The 22,614-nt window shown below is 38.0% G+C and overlaps 1 long non-coding RNA gene across 1 annotated transcript; it reads left to right on the top strand.

Annotated features, from left to right (window-relative positions):
• The first annotated feature begins 20,727 nt into the window (after positions 1–20,727).
• On the top strand, positions 20,728–21,377 carry LOC139192519 (uncharacterized). The gene is made up of 3 exons (XR_011576719.1): positions 20,728–20,864; positions 20,922–21,173; positions 21,255–21,377. It is a non-coding gene; the product is annotated as an uncharacterized lncRNA (long non-coding RNA).
• Positions 21,378–22,614: the final 1,237 nt, after the last annotated feature.

The following is a 22,614-nucleotide window of genomic DNA, read 5'->3' as shown; positions in this document are numbered from 1 at the left end:
CTCGTGGTAGCAGTAAAACATGCCCGTGTTTTTTGTGGACTTGTAATTTGGCTGTCTTGGCTTTGGCTTTGGTATCAGATGATTTATACTAGGGTAGATGGCCGCGCATGTAGCGTTCAAAGGTGTGTATGTCTCATATCTCGGGGTAGGGCCTGTCTTGACACGTGATTGGCCCACTGCATTGACTGCCTGGGGACGGGCGTTATTGTGACGATATCCTGAGTTATCGCAATAGTGCCCCTTATTCTTTTTATTAAAATGAGATTGGTGAGGATGGAAATCTTTCCTTTTGCCCTGGGATTGATATGTATGCTGACTTGGCGAAGCATTAAATGAGGCAGGGGGTTGTGCTGCTACCGTTTGGAAGGTTGAGGTTTTCTCATTCGGTTTGATCTGGCCTCCACTCCCTACTTGCTGATAAGGGGTGACTGTAGGGGGTTTCCCTTGATATGTCTTTGCCTCGGCGGAGGCATGGTTGTAAGTTTGTGCCATCACCTCAGAGTAAATCTTCCAAGTGTTGACATTGATCATGTACTTGAAGAAACAGTCACGTAAGCCTGCCGTGAAGGCTTTGAGGGCGGCTTGTCATCTGCCTCAGCGCAAAGAGAATACTCATGGCTGAAGCGGCCATCATACTTTCGTAATGACTCGTCCGGCTTCTGGCGAATAGTGTACAAGTCATCTGCGGAATGCAAGCGATCGGTCTGGAAGATGTGTTGAGAGACAAACAGCTTTCTTAACTCTTTAAATGAGTCTACTGTCTCAGGCGGAAGATGGCAATACCAGTTTAAAGCTCCGCCAGAGAGGGTGGAGGGGAAGAGAAGGCACCGTTCTTCGTCGGTGTGACTCCGGTATACCATGGTGGACTCAAAGAGGTTAAGGTGTTCAATCGGGTCTTCCTTTCCAGTATAGAGTTGTAAGCCAAGCTTCTGCTTTGTCTTTGCTTGGAGGGGGTGTTAAGGATCCTTCTTGTGAGGGGCCCAGGCCTGGGTTGGTTCCAATCAGGTATCTCGGCTTGACGTTCAGCCTTCAACTTGTTTACTTCCTCCAAGAGCTGTAGAACAAGGGGGTCCTGAGTGGAGTCGTGCACCACTGAAGGTTTCTTTCGTAAGTCCTCATCGCCTCTTGTAAGTAGGAAAGTTTGATCAAGATAGCGTGATTTTTCCTTGGACTCGTCACACTGACTCCTAGAGTGAGTATGTCGGAACATTTCCGAGTCCCCTGTACCTTCATGTTCTTCTGGGACTTGTTGCCCATTCCCTAGATTAACTGCTGGCCTAGGTCGTGGGAGAGGACCGAGTCTTTCAGAAACTCTTGGGTCATTGATCTTTGAGCTTATGTGGATGGGATTCTCTCGACGTTGCTTTAGGAAGTCTCAATAATCGCGATAGACGGCTTTTGATCCTTCCACTCCTTCTGTGAGGAGGTGCTTTCCTCTACTCCTTCTGCTTCGGGTTGAAGCAGCTGGGTTGAGAGAAGTCTCATGTTGATTATCACATTGATGTGTAGCTCGATCCTTATCAGGGATGTCCGTGTTGGATATCGGTGACCCTCCGTGTTGGGGGGCATTTAGATGATTATTGACCTTAGCAGGGGCGACGAGCTTGTGTGCTTGAGCATGCTTAGCCTCGTGAAGCATCTCGAAAAGTTTTTCATACTACTCCTGGAGAACCTCGTTCCTCATCACTATCTTGTTGTTCTGAGCTTCTAACTCATCGACTTTAGCTTGAAGAATAACTCTATTTCCTTCCTGCTTTCGTTGCTTCATACTAGGTCCAATAGGGGTGTCATTCTGTGTGCTATGGCTTTTTTCGCTCCCCATGTCGGAGAGAGATGCTTGGCCAAAAGAGAGAGTACGAGCAGTGGAAACCAGCTTGACAAAGCTGAAGAGAGTGGGAATAAGTGTCAGATTCCCACAGACGGCGCCAAATGTTGATGCACAAAATCAGCGAGGACTTTGGTACAACAAAAAGTGTCAGGTTTGTGACCTTCGCTTGGTTGCTTCGATCACTAGTGAAGATAAGTACGTAAATGAATAGGGACAGGGAAGCAAACACAAGATGTACGTGGTTCACCCAGATCGGCTACGTCCACGGAGTAGAGGAGTTCTCATTAATCGTGAAGGGTTTACACAAATACATAGGTTCAAGCTCTCATTTTGTGAGTTCTAGTGAATAGTTTAGTACAAAATGACATTAGAGATTATTGTGGGAGAATGATCCCTATTTATAAAAGAGAGTTTCTAGTTTTGTTCTAACATTGACACGTGTCGTGTTGTGATTGGCTTCTGATGTTGACACGTGTCGCGCTGGGATTGGCTTCTGATGTCGACACGTGTCGCATTGTGATTGGCCTCCTGGTTGAAGGGAAGCTCTTCTGGGTCCTTGACGGTATAACGTTGACCGGTGCTCAGTAGTTTCGGGATTGGTCAAGTATGGTACAAACAGTTTGAATAAGGAAGATGAGCTTGGATTAGCTTGTTTGGTGCTAGCTAAGGTTCTTGATGATTTGTTTTCTTGAATGAAATTCTATGAGGGTCACATAGGGGGAAGCTATTGTTTTTCATGTTGATACTTTTTCATATTTTCTTCGTTTTGCTCGAAGACTAACAAAAGCTAAGTGTGGGGGTATTTGATAAGCTCATATTTATATATATTTTACATCAAATTCACTTCTCTTTTCTTAGTTAGTTCCTTATATTTTTGAGTTATTTACTTTGTTTTTGTGTTTTGTAGGATTTGTCAAGCAAATAAAAGAAAAATAGCACAAGTGGGATATTAAGTAACCAATTCGTCAAAACTGCCTGTGCAGGTCAGCTGACTTTGGAAGCAAGTTGCGAACATCTCAGAATGAATTAGAGAATGAGCCTTATATTCTTGGAAATCTACGGATGTCTATTTTCTGCAGCATTTTTCAGATTGTTAATATCATTTTTCTAGAAGAAGTTATGACCGTTTTAACACTGAAAGGTTTCCAAGACGCTGAGCAGTTTGTAACTGCATTGAACGCAATAAATCCAATAAAAGTAGCAGCCAAAACTGATGCAACCAAGAACAAGCCAACTGACACCTCTTCAAATATCAGATGAAATGGAATTAAAGATGAAGATTAAGTGGGAGTAATTGGCATAAAGGTTGCCCAAAAAGTTACAATTGTTTTACTATTTCCTCTCACTTATTGTCATCACTAAATGGCTGTTAGTGGGGTGAGTTATGGAGCAGAAATGGGGCAGCAAGCATGGGCATAAAGGCTGCAGGTTGCAGCAGCAAAAGAGAGTTCTTGAGAGGAAAACAAAAATAGAAAAAAAGGAAGGAAATGAAGGAAAAAAGGCAAGGCGGCTGCGTTGAGAAAGGAAGGAAAGGAAGTAGGAAATCTTGGCATTCTCTTCTCTCGGTTTTATCTTCTCAAACTCATGTCTTTCTTTTGGTTTATTTTGAGAACTATGTGTAACTAATTTTTTAGAAGTTAGGGGCTGTTTTGAAGCCCCGAATATGATTGCAATTTTGTTATGACATTTCGTGAATTACTTTTATGAATGGATGAAACTTGGTTCACTACTTGTCTCATTGATGAATTCTTTATTTGTTTTCTATGGATGCATACGTAGTAAACATATCTAGGATTCTAATGCTATGAATATGTGTGTGCCTGCCCTTGTCGAATTAGGACCTACATAGTTCTAAAGTAGTACTTGTTAATTGCGATTAACATGTGAACCAATTTCTAGGATAAGTAAGACAACGCCAGTACTTACGATGCCTTGTGATGACTCAAACTCTTTTCATTCTTAATGATTTCTACTTGTTAAATCTATGAACACGCCATTCTAGATTGCATGCTAGGGACTAAGTTAAGTTGAAAACGTCATTCTCTTAACATACTACATAAGAAAGAGTAATAGGTTGAGTTCTAACATTGAGCCAACTTGAGCATCTTCATCCGAAAATAAAAGAAATTTGAATGAAACATAACATGTTTGCATGATTATTTGGTGGTGGATAGCAATACCCCTAACTCGTTTTTCTTAATTTGTGAACTACTTAAAATTTGTTTCTATCCTGTTTTTGTTCGATTTAATTTAAATAGAAAATCAACTCCAAAAATCCCAAATATTTGTGTGAGTGTATCTTTGTGTGTCTAGTATCTGCATATAAAATTTCGTAAACTTTAGATAAGTATAAGTCGGTCTAATAATTATTTTTCGGTGGCTGGTCAGTAGGGACAGCAACCCAGTTTTTGTGACATTTTAGGTAGTTAGATAAAACAATCTTTTGCGGGAAAGACCCTTATTTTCATATGCTACAATTGACAAATCTTAGTGTTAATAAGGAAAATCAATAAGACATTTGTGTGCTACTTTGTGGTGTGCTTTTAATCCTATCAAGGACCAGTAAGGGATAAGAAGGATGGGCGCCATATGTTGTCTTGAGAAGGAAGGGCTGCCTATTCACCAAAGTTCAAGTCTAAACGATGGTCGGATGGGTCAGACATTCTCAGAAATGATGAAGGAGAAATGAGGTGCAATAAATCTCTGAAGTAAGGGGAAAATTCCTACAAGCAATAACTATCTAAATGTACTTCTTGCATACAATTGGTGCCCTTATAAAAGAAAGGGCAACATGGTCATTGGTTCAAAAATCGAAGAGGCACCACTCTTCGGATTCCGAAAAGGCACCCCTTTCCACACGCAACATCAGCTCCTCGGTTACCGTAGATAACTTTGCCAAAGATCTCTGACAAAGTTTAGACACATAAATTTTGAAGGTCCAGCTACCCTTCTATTACCCACAAGGGTAAAGGAACAGCATCAGTGCTTGATAACTAGAAAGTCTTAATGTGTGTCAACCTCCGTGCTCCATGGCAACGCAGACTGGCAAAATGCCCAACCTTTACTCACATTCGAGAAAACACTCCCAACAAGATTGCTTGCTCAAAAATTGAAAAGGCACATCTCTCTAAATCTCGAGAGCCAGACTCCCAGCAGGATTACATGCTCAAAAATCGAAGAGGCACCGCCCTCTGAATCTCAAGAGCCAGACTCCCAACAGGATTACTTTCTTAAAAATCGAAAAAACACTGCTCGAGTCAGACTCCCAACAGGATTGTTTTCTCAAAAATCGAAGAGGCACCGCTCTCCGAATCTCAAGAGCCAGACTCCCAATAGGATTGTTTTCTAAAAAATCGAAGAGACACCGCTCTTCGAATCTCAAGAGCCAGACTCCCAACATGATTGATTTCTAAAAAATCGAAGAGGCACCATTCTTCGAATCTTGAAAGCCAGATCCCTGACTGGATTGCTTGTTCGAAAACTAAAGAGGCATCGCTCTCCGAACTTCAAGAGCCAAATTTCCTTGGATAAAGCTTGTCTGCAATCTTCACACGCAACATCAGCTTTCCAGATACCACATACCACTTTTTCAAAGTGCTTTGACAAAGTTAAAACACGTGAAGCTTGCAACTCCCACTACATTACTACGACCAAGAAGGTAAAGGAATAGCATTACTACTTGTTATTAGGGAGACTCGTATATATGTCGACCTTAATCTTCCACAAACAGGCAGACCTTTAAAAATGCTCAACCCTTCCTTATATCTAAGAGGGCACTCCCAACGAAGCCTCTCGAAATACCCAACTTTCTTCCCCCCCCCAATAATACCTATGCAAACTAGCCACACCAGAGTAAGAGTATCTCATATCATCAAGGTTAAAAGCAAGAGTATCCCATATCATGCTTTTTCCCTGTCTTTTCCTTTGCCCTTGTTCTTACCTGCAAGACAAGGAAAAAGAAAGCGATCAGTCAGCACTTGGAATCAAGCTTCAAGTCAGGAACTGACTGCCTGGAACCCCTTGCCTGATTACTTACCTGGCATTGCTCTCGAGTACTTATCTTCAACATCTTATGCTTCCAGAAAAGATACCACACCTGTCTGAGGACCAGATAGGGCACGTGAGAATGATACAAGGAAGCTTGTGGAGACAAGCGCAATAGAACACGTGCCGATTCATCTATTACTTCGTCAACAGCAAAAGTATCCCATATCATCAAGGTCGAACGCACTCTTGATTTGATGGACTTGTTTTGACCCTCAAATTCTTGAGTCGGCCTTATACTCTGGAGGAAACCAGAAAACCCTTGTTGCTGTTTACGACACAAGGAGAAGGAGGAAACCAGAAAACCATTTGCTTCTCCTTATCCTTGTTGCTGTTTACGACACAAGGAGAAAGAGAACAATCAACCGGAAGCCGAAGTCGAAACTCCGATCCAGGTTGCTTGCTTGGAAGTCTGATGGCTTACCTTGTTTGTTACCTTTTTCGACAAATCTCCTAGCTCAACGACTTGGGGGACTCCTACTATAGGGTTTTGTATCGCACTTGACCAAGCTCGAAACTACAAGTAAGCTTCAAGTGAAATTGATAAATTACCTTGTGCATCTTCATCAGTTAAAGATACCACCCCTGGATGAATCAAGCGAAGGTCACAAACTTGACACTTTCTGTTGTACCAAAGTCCTCACCGATTTTGTGCATCAACATCATGAAATGATAAGATCATTCAGATAAGTCTAACAAATCTCTGAAAATGATAATGAAGTCTATAAAATAAGGATTTATTCCTCCAAACAAATCATTCAATGTGAAATATATTCTCTTATTTCCCTTGGGGTGATATTTCTCCCTTGCACTACTGCATAATAATCAATAGTCTAACGTCAGATTGATATGGTTAGTGATGTGCTACTAGATTCAAATATAAATAATTAGAATAGTGGGAGAAAAAGAATACAAGATTTGAAAGGTAATTAAAGTTCTCAATCTTGAAGAGATTAATTAGTTGAGTGGGAGACCCAAAGGAAACCTTGTTTTGAATTTCAGTGGGAGACCTAAAGGAAATCTTGTTTTGGATTTCATGGGGAGACCCAAGGAAACTTTGTTTCAATTAATGTTTTTAACCAAAGAAAAAGATTATGTTTTTAATCAAGCATGTAATGCCCCGCCCCGAATCATTTGATTCAGAAATATAATTTCCGTGACAGAGTAAATTAAATTCTTGTTTATTTAACTACCAGTAATCACATTTCTTTATTTAAATTTATTAATCACTCACAAAGTCTATAACCAAAATTTAATTACCAAAACATAAGATTTAATTTTACAATTAATCACCAAATTGCTTTTTGTTGGAGCGGAAAAATTCGGTTCCTCCAATCCTCCAACAAGTAATCTTGAACACGTTGAGAAGCCTTGGACACTATCTTCGCTTGTCAACAATGAGAGCGGGGGGACCTGCAAGAAAACACTACAACGCTTAAGTCAGTCGTTGTTCAAAATAATTGCAAGACATTGTAAAGCCATCTAATCCCCCCTTCCTCAGATTCTAGTTCCTTTATAAGCATAAAATACTTGGGCTCCAAGTCCCACTTTCCTTCTATTTCTCCATGTTCCATCTTCCATGATCATGCCCCTTTATTCTAGCTCTACTCCCCCAAATTTAGGAAGTGGCTGCTTGCTTCAGCCTTATTTTTTTCACCCACACTTTTCTTAATTCAAATTCCCCAAAAAAGATTAATCTCAATTATTTAAGGCTGCATCTAACCCTGTTAGACTATCTATGTACCCTTGAGCGGGATCAAGCCTTTCGTAGTTCACCATTCAACCTTTTATCCATTTTTGAAAATACTCTAATAACGAAAATATTTAACATTAGTTTTCACAATCGAATCACACCAAATGGATACGAATTATGGAAATATCAAAATCTGCATGAAAAGACAGTGTTGGCCCACTGGCCACACACCGCATCGGGTGGCAGTCGGCCGCCCTGACTCGCTCGAAAATCTAACTATTTCCAAAAATTACCAAATTTTGCAGGAATGTAAAACTCAATGAGAGGAACATTTTTCATAATTGGACCAAGGGTCCAATTCGGCAAGAAAAGTCCCAATTTCACTCAAACTCGCCGGAAACCCTAGAAATGAGTGGCTTCGATCAGTCACCTCCGGTGCTCCGCCGCCCCAACCAATGTTTGGGCTTGGTTTATGATTTTGAGCGGATTCTATTGATGGTGATGGTGGTGGAAGTTTTATTCAGGTTTGGTGGATCGCCACCACGAACTCCGTCGCACCCCATCGGTGCGGTTTTACAATTTCTAAGGCCAAATTCCATCAAATTTTGGGGTGGAATGGGTAGAAGGAAGGCCATGGAGTATTTTCCCAAGGGTTGTTTGACGTGGTTCGCATGAAAAATTTGACGAAAACCGCCGAAGAAGGCAAAAGGAACCAGGTTGGGTCGCTGGGTCTAGGTGATCCGGTGTTTTTTCTTTCTCTCCCTTTCCCTCCCGGTTCTCCCCTTCTATTGGCCACCCTCTCCCTCATTTTCTCTCTTGCAACCTTCTCTTCCTCACAACCACATACATGGCATCATCCCATTGCTCCAGATTTTTTGGAGCCTTTCAAATTGATGGTAAAATGCCTATTTTGCCCTCCACTTCAATCGTTAATAACTTCTTCGTTATAATTCCATTTCACGAACGGTTTTCGCCCACATTCTCGTGAGATCAAACTCTATCCAAGTATGCCAAGAAATCTGATAAAACATGCGAGGATAAAATACGTCCTCGTATATTTCAATTTAGCCAACTAGGGCATTTTCGTCATTTCACTTATCTAATTCATATATTTAAATTTCAGGGTATTACAAAGCACGTCAACAATGATTCCAAAGGATTAATTATTAGACACTCAAGGTACGAAATTTTTTAAATATGTAGTAATTATGTGTTTTCTATTGCATTGTTTATTTTCTTCAGAAAATGTTGATAGAAAAACTTAATGGTTGCTTCTTGATTGATTAAGAAACAAAGTTGTGTTATAATAGGGGTGGTAGATAGTGCGTATAGCTAAATGTTTATTGATATTATATTGATTGTATTCTTAGGGATTATGTCAATGAGTTTTATGGTAATAGGTCCGCTATCTTTTAAGAATTGTTAGCTCCTAAGGATAACACATTGATATACAATATCACTATATGGAATTATCGTAGAGAGGGATGAAGTGAAAGTCGACCACACACCCTTGTGTAAGATGGCGGCTGATCTTATGACCAAATGATTGCTCTGAAAGGTAATTAAGATGAATATGTGACTACAAGTTGGAATCATTTAGATGTTCTAGTCGAGGCATGTTGTATGGGCATCTTTGGAGGGATTTCAGGGATGCTTAAAATGAACAGTTTGATGTGACTCTAACTGATCGATTGATCAAATAAAAGATAGAAGGGCACGAGCGAGGTAACAAAGTTGTAACAGATATTCTTGTATGTAAAATTTGTTTATAGGCATCAAGTTTGAATTTGTATAACATCTTGGTGCATACCGTATAAAGTCGTAGATAAGGTGTATCGAGGAAAGCCTTTGAATTGGCTTAAAAGGAAGTACTTGATTGAAATTTCAACGCAAGTTAAGTTGGACTTGGCTGAAGTCGTCATTAATACTACGTACGGATGGTGTTTCCTAGTAAAGAGTAATGGTGCTATTTTACTTGAAATATTAGTAAAATGGAAGTCGCTAGGACAAGCACGATTAGTAAGAATGGTCAAAACATGCGCACATATAAGCCAAACCACGAAATGGCGAAAGTTTACAAACCAACTGTTTTTAAACTACAATTGGAAAGTCAAGAGTAGTCAGGATTTGATACTCGGTAATAATATCCAATTTGTGTAGCCAACTGGATCTTAAAACTTACATCATCAAGATCAAGTAGGAGATGTTGGAATATAATCATGCTGATGTTCGCTTTACTATGTGTGTATTTGATGTATGGAGGTGCACCATAAGATTGGTGTATTGACACTAGTAGAAAAACATGTTTGCGCGACGATGCAAAACACAAAACGTCGCGCAAACGACCTTTGTTCTACGAAGGTTGGCGTTGTGCAAAACAATTTTGCGAGACGTAGGTACACCTCAGTCGTGCAAAACATCTTTGAGCGACGCTAACCTTCGTCGCGCAAAGGTCGTTTGCGCGACGTTTTGTGCGCCGCACAAGATTTTGGAGGCAAACCAAGAATGCTTTACCGCTTTTTCCCAACTTTGCGCAACGTAGGTGCACCTACATCGCGCAAAACAGCTTTGCGCCACGTAACCTATGTCGTGCAGAGTTTTTTTTTTTTTTTGCTTTTCTTTTGGGGTTCTTGCATTACCTTTTTCTTTTGTGGCATCCACTTGTGTAAATGTTTTAAATTGACAATCGAATTAGTTCATTGTATTCATATAGGTTTAAAGAGTGCATCTGTAAAAAAAATCATCAAAATCAAAGTTAAAATAACTGTTAAATCATGTTTTTTTTGTTTATAGCTGTCGAAAAGGTTTGTCCCATTACATAATCTCTGAATGTTTGACGGTTGGATCGTTAAAACTAATTTCGTATAATGTGTTTCCCATCAAGTTCAATGGTATATTTACTAAGTAGATTTTAATTTATTTATTTTGTACTCACAAACAAAAGGGCAAAAAAAAAAAAAAAAACTTTGTGCGACGCTGGTGCAACTGCATCGCGCAAAGCTGTTTTGAGCGACACAACACCTATGTTACTTAATCTATGAATGTTTGTTTTTTACAATTTTTGGCGTATGCGATCTCGAAGTATATACAAACAAGTTTGACGGTTAGATCGTTAAAACTAATTTCGTACAATGTGTTTCATATCAAGTTCAATGGTATATATATTTACTAAGTAGATTTTAATTTATTTATTTTGTACTCATAAGCAAAATGGCCAAAAAAAAAAAAACCTTTGCGCAACGTAGGTGCAACTGCTTCGCGCAAAGCTGTTTTGAGCGACGTAAGTGTATCTACGTCGCATAAAGATGTTTTGCGCGACGCAACACCTACTTCGTGCAAATTATTATTATTATTATTTTTTTTTGCCCTTTGCTTTTCTTTTGGGGTTCTTGCATTACCTTTTTCTTTTGTGGTATCCACTTGTGTGAATGTTTTAAATTGACGATCGAATTAGTTCATTGTATTCATATAGGTTTAAAGAGCGTAGCTGCAAAAAATCATCAAAATCAGAGTTAAAATAACCGTTAAATCGTGATTTTTCGTTTATAGCCATCGAAAATGTTTGTATCTTTACTTGATATCTAAATGTTTGTTTTTTGCGATTTTTGGCGTATGCGATCTCCATGCATATGCAAACAAATTTGACGGTTGGATCGTTGAAACTAGATTCCTACAATGCGTTTCCCATCAAAACAATAGATTCACTAACACTTGGAGTTTATTTATACTTTCATTAAGTATAACATAAGATTTTGTGGAATCCACTTGTGTAAATATTTTAAATTGACTGTCAAACTTATTCGTTGCATTCATATATGATCAAGGAATGTAGCTATAAAAAATCATCAAAATTGGAGTTAAAATAATCGTTAAATCATGATTTTTCGTTTATAACCATCGAAAAGTTTTGTCCCGTTACTTAATCTCTGAATGTTTGTTTTTTACGATTTTTGGCGTATGCGATCTCGAAGTATATACAGACAAGTTTGACGGTTAGATCGTTAAAACTAATTTCGTACAATGTGTTTCCTATCAAGTTCAATGGTATATATATTTACTAAGTAGATTTTAATTTATTTATTTTGTACTCATAAGCAAAAAAAAAAAAAAAAAAAAACCTTTGCTCGACGTAGGTGCAACTGCATCGCGCAAAGCTGTTTTTTTTTTTTTTGCCCTTTTGCTTTTCTTTTTGGGTTCTTGCATTGCCTTTTTCTTTTGTGGTATCCACTTGTGTGAATGTTTTAAATTGACGATCGAATTAGTTCATTGTATTTATATAGGTTTAAAGAGTGTAGCTGCAAAAAATCATCAAAATCAGAGTTAAAATAACCTTTAAATCGTGATTTTTCGTTTATAGCCATCGAAAATGTTTGTTTCTTTACTTGATATCTGAATGTTTGTTTTTTGCAATTTTTGGCATATGCGATCTCCAAGCATATGCAAACAAGTTTGACGGTTGGATCGTTGAAACTAGTTTCGTACAATGCGTTTCCCATCAAAACGATAGATTCACTAACACTTGGAGTTTATTTATACTTTCATTAAGTATAACATAAGATTTTGTGATATCCACTTGTGTAAATATTTTAAATTGACGATCGAATCTGTTCGTTGCATTCATATAGGGTCAAGGAGTGTAGCTGTAAAAAAATCATCAAAATTGGAGTTAAAATAACCGTTAAATCGTGATTTTTCGTTTATAACCGTCGAAATTTTTTGTCCCGTTACTTAATCTCTGAATGTTTGTTTTTTACAATTTTTGGCGTATACGATCTCGAAGTATTTACAAACAAGTTTGACGATTAGATCGTTAAAACTAATTTCGTACAATGTGTTTCCTATCAAGTTCAATGGTATATATATTTACTAAGTAGATTTTAATTTATTTATTTTATACTCATAGGCAAAATGGCCAAAAAAAAAAAAATCTTTGCGCGACGTAGGTGCAACTGCGTCGCACAAAGCTGTTTTGCGCGACGTATGTGTATCTACGTTGCGTAAAGATATTTTTCGCGATTCAACACCTACGTCGTGCAAATTTTTTTTTTTTTTTTGCCCTTTTGCTTTTCTTTTGGGTTTCTTGCATTGCCTTTTTCTTTTGTGGTATCCACTTGTGTGAATGTTTTAAATTGACAATCGAATTAGTTCATTATATTAATATAGTTTTAAAGAGCGTAGCTGTAAAAAATCATTAAAATCAGAGTTAAAATAACCGTTAAATCGTGATTTTTCTTTATAGCCGTCGAAAAGGTTTGTATCTTTACTTGATATCTGAATGTTTGTTTTTTGCGATTTTTGGCATATGCGATCTCGAAGCATATGCAAACAAGTTTGACAGTTTGATCGTTAAAACTAGTTTCGTACAATGCGTTTCCCATCAAAACAATAGATTCACTAACACTTGGAGTTTATTTATACTTTCATTAAGTATAACATAAGATTTCGTGGTATCCACTTGTAAAAAATCATCAAAATTTGAGTTAAAATAACTGTTAAATCATGATTTTTTGTTTATAACCGACAAAAAGTTTTGTCCCGTTACTTAATCTCTTAATGTTTGTTTTTTACGATTTTTCGCATATGCAATCTCGAAGTATATACAAACAAGTTTGACGGTTAGATCGTTAAAACTGATTTTGTACAATGTGTTTCCTATCAAGTTCAATGGTATATATATTTACTAAGTAGATTTTAATTTATTTATTTTGTACTCATAAGCAAAAGGGCCAAAAAAAAAACAAAAAAAAAAAAAACCTTTGCGTAACGTAGGTGCAACTGCGTCGTGCAAAGCTGTTTTGCACGACGTAAGTGTATCTACGTCGCGTAAAGATGTTTTGCGCAACACAACACCTACGTCGTGCAATTTTTTTTTTTTTGCCCTTTTGCTTTTCTTTTGGGTTTCTTGCATTGCCTTTTTCTTTTATGGTATCCACTTGTGTAAATGTTTTAAATTGATGATCGAATTAGTTCATTGTATTCATATATGTTTAAAGAGCGTAGCTCTAAAAAATCATCAAAATTAGAGTTAAAATAACCGTTAAATCGTGAATTTTCGTTTATAACCTTCGAAAATGTTTGTATCGTTACTTGATATCTGAATGTTTGTTTTTGCAATTTTTGGCGTATGCGAGTTTGACGGTTGGATCGTTGAAACTAGTTTCGTACAATGCGTTTCCCATCAAAACGATAGATTCACTAATACTTGGAGTTTATTTATATTTTCATCAAGTATAACATAAGATTTTGTGGTATCCACTTGTGTAAATATTTTAAATTGACGATCGAATTAGTTTACTGCATTCATATAAGATCAAGGAGTGTAGCTATACAAAATCATCAAAATCGGAGTTAAAATAACCATTAAATCGTGATTTTTCATTTATAGTCGTCGAAAAGGTTTGTCTCGTTACTTGATATCTGAATGTTTGTTTTTTTGCGATTTTTGGCGTATGCAATCTCTAAGCATATACAAACAAGTTTGACGGTTGGATCGTTGAAACTAGTTTCGTACAATGTATTTCCCATCAAAACAATAGATTCACTAACACTTTGAGTTTATTTATACTTTCATTAAGTATAACATAAGATTTTGTGGTATCCACTTGTGTAAATATTTTAAATTGACGATCGAATTAGTTCATTGTGTTCATATAGGGTCAAGGAGTGTAGTAGTAAAAAATCATCAAAATCGGAGTTAAAATAATCGTTAAATCGTGATTTTTTGTTTATAAACGTTGAAAGGTTTTGTTCCGTTACTTGATCTCTGGATGTTTCTTTTTTCCAATTTTTGGCGTATGCGATCTCGGAATATATATAAACAAGTTTGACAGTTGGATCGTTGAAATTAGTTTCGTACAATGCATATCCCATAAAATGATAGATTTCCTAACACTTAGAGTTTATTTATACTATCATTAAGTTTAACATAGGTATCCGCTTGTGTAAATATTTTAAATTGACAATCGAATTGGTTCGTTGTATTCATGTAGGCTCAAGGAATTTAGCTGTAAAAAATCATCAAAATCAGAGTTAAAATAACCATTAAATCGTGATTTTTTGTTTATAATCATTGAAAGGTTTTGTCCCGTTACTTGATCTCTGGATGTTTTTTTTTTGCCAATTTTTGGCGTATGCAATCTCAGAATATATATAAACAAGTTTGATGGTTGGATCGTTGAAATTAGTTTTGTACAATGCGTATCCCATCAAAACAATAGATTCCATAACACTTAGAGTTTATTTATACTATCATTAAGTTTAACATAACATTTTGTGGTATCCACTTGTGTAAATATTTTAAATTAACGATCAAATTGTTCGTTGTATTCATATAGGCTCAAGGAGTGTAGCTGTAAAAAATCATCAAAATTAGAGTTAAAATAACCGTTAAATCGTGATTTTTTGTTTATAATCGCCGAAAGGTTTTGTCCCATTACTTGATCTCTGGATGTGTTTTTTTTCCCAATTTTTGGCGTATGCAATCTCGGAATATATACAAACAAGTTTAACGGTTGGATCGTTGAAATTAGTTTCGTATAATGCGTATCCCATCAAGTTTAAAGGTATATATATTTATTAAGTAAATTTTCAGTAAAATTTATAATTTTTTTTTTTAAGAAACCTTGCACGACGTCACAATATGGTCGTTGCACGAAAGCAATTTGCGCGACGTCGAAATGTATACCTGCGTCGCTCATTGTGACAATTTTGGTCGTGCAATAGTAAAAAAATGGGCGTTTTTTTAAAAAAAATCCCAAATTTTCCAAACCAAAAGTCTTCCGCTCTCTCATCTTTCTCACTCGGTCTCTTCCCAAACCAAACCCAAATCCTTCTCCTAACCCTAGCCGACTATCCTCCTCAGCCAATTCCACCCGAGTTCCAGAATCACTCTCAGACTTTCAGTCCCTCGACTCCCTTTCCCTCGACTCTCCAACTCTCAATCGTCCTCCTCCTTATAGTGCTCACCAGCCATCACCGTCGTCGACCAACACAACGACACCACCCATCATCCTTCTCGACAACATCCAAGAGAACCCAGTGATAAAATTTGTTTATTTTGTGTTTTTGATTGAGTGTTTGAATCGGTTTCTTGGGTAGGATAGTAGAGAATTGAAAAAGAACTTGGAGATTGATTTCTGCTGTGCTAATAATGCAGCAGACTTGATTGAATAAGTAGTGTGAACATTACACAAGAGTATGGTGCATTTCCATCACCCATACTTATCTAAAAAGGTGATTGACAAGAGGCTTTAACAACCATTAAGCCTTACTACTCCAGATTACATCCTAACCCTTCATTTAGGGTTAAGTGATTTAATCTGGAGTGTACACTTGTCACTCACACACTTACACAAACATTTAAAAAACAAAACTAGCCGTTGGAGACTAGAACCCTTCATTTTCTTTCTTCTTCTTCGATGCAGATGACATCCTTTTGCTCGGGAGTATCTTGCTGCCTTCGACTCCCCAACTCCAGGAGCTAGTTAGCTTCCAACACTCCCTTCTAAACTGCTTCTGGGAGTCAATCCGAGCAAACCCCTCAGGTAATTGAATCTCTCCTTCGGTAGTGCTTTTGTGAATATGTCTGCGATCTGATCTTCTGTGCTGCAATAGATTAGCTTGATTGTGTTGTCCTGCAATGCTTCTCTGATGAAATGATATCTTCTCTTGATGTGTTTTGTTCTCTGATGAAATACTGGGTTTTTAGTCATGGCAATTGCAGAGGTGTTGTCACACAGAAGTGGTGTGGCTTCAACTTGCAATTCGCCAAAATCTTTAAGTATGAACCTTAGCCAAATAGCTTGAGCTGTAGCTTCTGATGCACTCACATACCCTGCCTCGGCTGTGGACAGTGCAACACTTTGTTGCTTCACAGAGGCCCATGAAAATACCCCTGATCCGAAAGTGAAAGCATAGCCCGATGTGCTTCTACTATCATCCTCACTGCCACCCCAATCACTGTCACAGAATCCAATTAGAATAGATGACTTTCCCATCTCATATTTGATCCCATAATCAAGAGTTCCTTGTACATATCTTAGCACTCTCTTAGCTGTGCCCATATGTATCTTGCTAAGATTCTGCATAAACCTAGAAAGTAGGCTTGCTGAGAACATCAGATCCGGCCTTGTTGCAGTTAGATACAATAGACTGCCAACAATGCTTTTATAGAGACTAGCATCTGCAAGTTCACTTCCATCCTCCTTCTTGAGCTTCTCATTTGCAATTAAGGGTGTAGAAACTGGTTTGCAACCCTTCAAACCAAACTTTTCAAGCAAAGTTTCAGCATACTTCTTTTGATGAATAAAGATGCTACTTGCTTTTTGAATTACCCCAATGCCAAGAAAATGATGCAAGAGGCCTAGGTCAGTCATCTCGTACCTCTTCATCATTTCTTCCTTGAACTCTTCCATCATTGCAGCATCATTTCCAGTGTAGACAACATCATCCACATAGATTGAGACAATGAGTGTCTTGTTGTTGCTTTCTGTCTTGGTGTAGAGTGTAGCTTCACTAGGACTTTTCTGAAATCCTTTCTCAATGAAATATGAATCAATCTCACTGTACCAAGCTCTTGGAGCTTGTTTTAGGCCATAAAGAGTCTTCCTTAACTTGTACACTTTTTCTGGAAACTCTTGACTTGTGAACCCTTGAGGTTGTTCCACAAACACCTCCTCATCTAGCACTTCATTTAGAAATGCAGATTTAACATCCAATTGATGCAGCTTCCAACCCTTCTTGGCTGCTAGTGCTATCAAGGTCCTTATGGTATCTAACCTTGCTACTGGAACAAAGGTTTCATTGAAGTCTACACCAGGTTTCTGTGAGTAACCTTTGGCCACTAACCTGGCCTTGTTCTTTTGCACAGAACCATCTAGATTTAGCTTCACTTTGTACACCCATTTTACACCAATCACAGGCTTCTCACTTGGTCGATTTACAAGTTCCCAAGTGTCATTCTTTTCTATCATTTCAAGCTCTTCCTTCATTGCTTTCTTCCAAGCTTTGTCTTTCTCAGCTTCTTCATATGTTTCTGGTTCTACTACACAGTAATTACATGTAGCATAAATCTCATCCAGATTTCTCAATCTTACTGAAGTTGAACTAAGAATTGTTGTCTGTGATTGACTTGATTGTGGACTCATAGTAGCTTGCTGTGGAGTCCCTTGTATGTCACCATTATCTGTGACTTCTTCTTGAACTGAGGTATCTATAGGCTCCCTTGTTTGCCTTTTGTTTAGGTCAATTTGTAGAGAGACACTGTCCTTTTCCTCTACCATTGTATCCCAGTTCCACATTGAGTCTTCATCAAAGATAACATCTCTTGATAGGATTATCTTTTGAGTCAACACATTATAAACTCTGTATCCTTTCTCACTGGTACCATAGCCTACAAAAACACCCTTGTTACTTGATTTCTCCAACTTGTGCCTTAGTTGATGAGGGATGAGATTGTAGCACACTGAGCCAAACACTCTCAGATGCTTCACAGAAGGCTTTCTTCCACTGAACACTTTAAATGGAGTCTTCTTCTCCAATGCCTTAGTACGACACCTATTCAATAGATACACTGAGGTGTTCACAGCTTCACCCCAAAATTTATAAGGCATATTTTTCTCATGCATCATAGACTTAGCCATTTCGACTATAGTCCTATTCTTCCTTTCTGCAATCCCATTCTGTTGTGGTGAATATGCCACAGTGAGTTGCTTCTCCAACCCTACATCTTCACAGAATACATTGAACTCATGTGAGGTGTACTCACCTCCCCTATCATTTCTTAGTCTTTTGATTTGGTATCCATTTTGCAATTCCACCATTGCCTTAAACTTCTTGAATATTGTGAATACCTCAGACTTGAACCTCATGAAATACACCCAACACATCCATGAATACCTCAGACTTGCACTGGCTTGACTACTAGATCCAACATTGAGTGTTTGAAAGGCTTTCTCAGGTGCATAGTCAGCATGCCTCTCGAGCCTTTGATCAAAAGCTCTTAAGGATGCCATCACATCTTGTACACTGAGAGTTTCAGTGTCTTTGGTTTCTTCTATAACACTCACTATTGAATCATAGGGTTTAGTCAAACTAATCAACAGTTTTTGGACAATTCTTTCATTAGGCAATTCCTCACCATATGTTTTCATCTTGTTTACAACATCAAACAGCCTAGTGAAGTAGTCTTTTAACAGCTCATTTTCCCTCATTCTTGTATACTCAAAATCTCTTCTAAGGGACTGAAGTTTTACCTTTCTAACTTGGGTGTCTCCTCTGTATTCTTGCTGTAAAACTTCCCAAGCTCCCTTTGCAGTCTCTTCATTTGCTATCCTCGGAAAAATGGTGTCTGAGACAGCACCTTGAATGATTCCAAGTGCTTTAGCATCCTCCATCTGATTCTGCTTCAGTGTTTTGAGTTGTGTTTCTGTGAGATCCTCCTCTAGAGCATCGATCTCCATCTCAGGTAGTTCATACCCATGTTGAACCATATCCCATAGATCATAGGATTTGAAAATGGTTGTCATTCTTATTCTCCAAAAATCATAATTCTCCCCATCAAAGACTGGAGCTTTTAGCTCACTGCTACTGCTGGATCCTTTCATTTCTAGAATTGTTTATTGATTGTTGTTATAGAAGACACTACGTTGGTGCTCCCAAAGATCTTATCTTGCACATATTACGCCCCGAAAGTTGTAAGATCAGTAACAAAGCTCTGAGGCCATGATAAAATTTGTTTATTTTGTGTTTTTGATTGAGTGTTTGAATCGGTTTCTTGGGTAGGATAGTAGAGAATTGAAAAAGAACTTGGAGATTGATTTCTGATGTGCTAATAATGCAGCAGACTTGATTGAATAAGTAGTGTGAACATTACACAAGAGTATGGTGCATTTCCATCACCCATACTTATCTAAAAAGGTGATTGACAAGAGGCTTTAACAACCATTAAGCCTTACTACTCCAGATTACATCCTAACCCTTCATTTGGGGTTAAGTGATTTAATCTGGAGTGTACACTTGTCACTCACACACTTACACAAACATTTAAAAAACAAAACTAGCCGTTGGAGACTAGAACCCTTCATTTTCTTTCTTCTTCTTCGATGCAGATGACATCCTTTTGCTCGGGAGTATCTTACTGCCTTCGACTCCCCGACTCCAGGAGCTGGTTAGCTTCCAACACCCAGGCCATCACCCCATCACCCCACCGTCGATTCTCTCCTCTTCAACAACACCCCCACCATCATCCCTCTAAAATTTAGGTAATTTTGATATAGGGTTCTGTTATTAATGTGAATTTCTGGTGTATGGATTTTAGGGTTTTTAAATTAGAATTTGTAGATTGATGATTGTTCTGTTGCCACCATTTAGGGTTTTCCTAAAATTTGAATTGCATTTGTAGATTGATGATTAATGATTGATGGCTGGTGTTATGTATGTTTATAGATGATTGGTTGAAATTTCATGCGATTGTGATAATGTTTTAGGGAAAAAATCATTTTTCCATTTGTCATTTGGCCCAATTCCATTTGTCAACATCATGATTTCAATTCCTGTTGTAAATAATGGGTATGTTTGCCCACATGTGTATAATAATGTGTATAGTAAAGTATCACATGTGTATACTATATACTCATAAGCTAAATAGTAATGTTTTGTAATTTTCCATTGAAGTAGCTTTATAAATAGAGCACTTCAATTGTGCAAAGATGAGTGAATGAGAAGAAGAAAGAAAAGAGAAATATATCTAATAGCCATAATATACATTACTTCCTCTGCAACAGCTTGTGTCGGTATATTACTCTGCAACTGCTTCGTTCCTTCACCGAGTAAAGGTTATCTCTCTATAAATTTTGCCTATTTATAACACGTTATCAGCACGACTCTCTAATCATTTCTCATTTCCCTTCACCGAAAGAAAAAAAAAATGTTTCCTCTAAGGTTTTTACTGTTCTTCTTCTTCCTCTCTCTCAATTGTTGGGTATACCCTCGCGAAGAACTGTTTGCACCATGTTTACTTCTAGTTCTCCAACTAACAGTCACTTATATCTTTGATTTCTTATTTGGTGTAGATATTGACTACTAACTCACTGATTATTTATGCAATCCAAGATTGTGCGGTTCTATCGCCTATCTTGAACTGCAGATCTAATTTTATTGCAAATTTTAAGTGGAGCGGTATAATCGCCCGCTCTATCCTGCATATTTAAATTTTCCCGTTATTTAATTTTATCGCAATTTTAGGTGGTGTGAAATAATCACCCACCCTGCTTTACATATTTAATTTTATCGCAATTTTAGGTAGTGCGGTATAATCGTCCACCCTGCTTTACATATTTAATTTTATCGCAATTTTAGGTGGTGCGGTATAATCGTCCACCCTGCTTTGCATATTTAAATTTTATCGCAATTTTAGGTGGTGCGGTATAATCGTCCACCTTGCTCTACATATTTAAATTTTCCTGTTGTTTAAAGTAGTGCGGAATAATCACCCATCCTATACTTATTTCGATGAGAATGGTGCGGTACAATTGCCCTTCTCATTAATTGTGTAAATCTCGAGCCTGAAGTTTCGAGTACTTATCATTTTGGCCTGAAGATCAAAAATTTGTAAGAACCAGAAGTTCTAACAATATATTTCTCCAGTACACATATTGCTGCAAGTTCTTACACACCTCATTTTTCTTTCAGAAAAGAAAATGGCAAACTTGGCAAAGCTTGATTTTGCTGCCCTGGACATTACTGGAAAGAATTACCTTACATGGGTACTGGATACCAAGATCCATCTGGAAGCAGCAAATCTTGGATATACCATCAAGGAAGAGAGCATCTCATCCTCTCAAGATCGGGCAAAGGCCATGATTTTTATTCGTCGTCATCTTGATGAGGCACTGAAGAGCGAGTACTTAACGGTTGAAGATCCGTTAGCCCTTTGGAATGCCTTGAGAAGCAGATACAATCACCAGACAATGGGGATTCTTCCAAAAGCTCGCTATGACTGGACTCACCTAAGGATCCAAGATTTCAAATCAGTGGCTGAGTACAATTCGGCGTTGTTCAGAATTACCTCTCAGATGAAACTCTGTGGGGATACTATCACTGAGGAGATTGTAGACATCGAAATTTCGGTAAAATAAATGTTGATCAAAAATTAAAATTTCAATGTTTATGTGTCACATAAATTTTACACATAGCATGTGACTAAACGAAAAATCAAAATAAATCGGAAAAGTCATCAAACAGGACACGTGTCAACACCTGGCAGAGATGATTTATTCCATCTAATTATTTAAATCCAAAAAATCAAGTTTTGGAATTCTATAAATAGAAGGCCAAGGCATTCATTTGAAAGACACCAATTCATAACCAATTCACTTCATATCAAAACCTTGAAGCTTTGAAACTCAAAAGCTGCCAAGTAAATCCCGAAGGATCAAGAGAGCTCTCTTCGTTCTTCGTCAAATCCTCATTCAAGATCAAGCCCCAACGGCCCTTGAAGAACTTCCACTGATTCAAGATCAAGCCCCGACGGCCCTTGAAGAAAGTGTTCATCGTTCATCATTCGTTCATCCCTAGATCAAGCCACGACGGCCCTTGAAGAAAGTGTTCATCGTTCATCATTCGTTCATCCCTAGATCAAGCCCCGACGGCCCTTTGGATCAACAACATCAAATCTACCCATTGCAAAGATAGAATCAGAGGCTAAATTTGTAGAAGAGATTGTAACCCCTAAATCATCAATACAAATATTATTTTGTACACGTGTTTCTTGTCTCGTTCATCGCAGGAAAATCTCGTGTTCACAAATTTGGCACGCCCAGTGGGACTATCTCTACCTCTCATCTCTATCTTTGAATCCGCAAAAAGCACAAATGGCATCAAAGAAGGCTCAAGTTGTTCTCGCGGCCAATGCAAGGAACAAGAACGTTATCACCATAGGCGGTGTCACTTCGGGCATCATAACTCGAAGCAAGGCAAGAGCTCTTTCTGCCGCATCTTCCACCTCTGCATCAACTCTGCCAAGGGAACAAAACCACCCAAGGCACGAGCC

Source organism: Malus domestica, chromosome 15 (assembly GCF_042453785.1).
Source record: "Malus domestica chromosome 15, GDT2T_hap1".
Classification (NCBI taxonomy): Eukaryota; Viridiplantae; Streptophyta; class Magnoliopsida; order Rosales; family Rosaceae; genus Malus; species Malus domestica.
The sequence above is the reverse complement of the archived record's forward strand: the minus strand, read 5'-3'. Positions and strand labels throughout refer to the sequence as shown.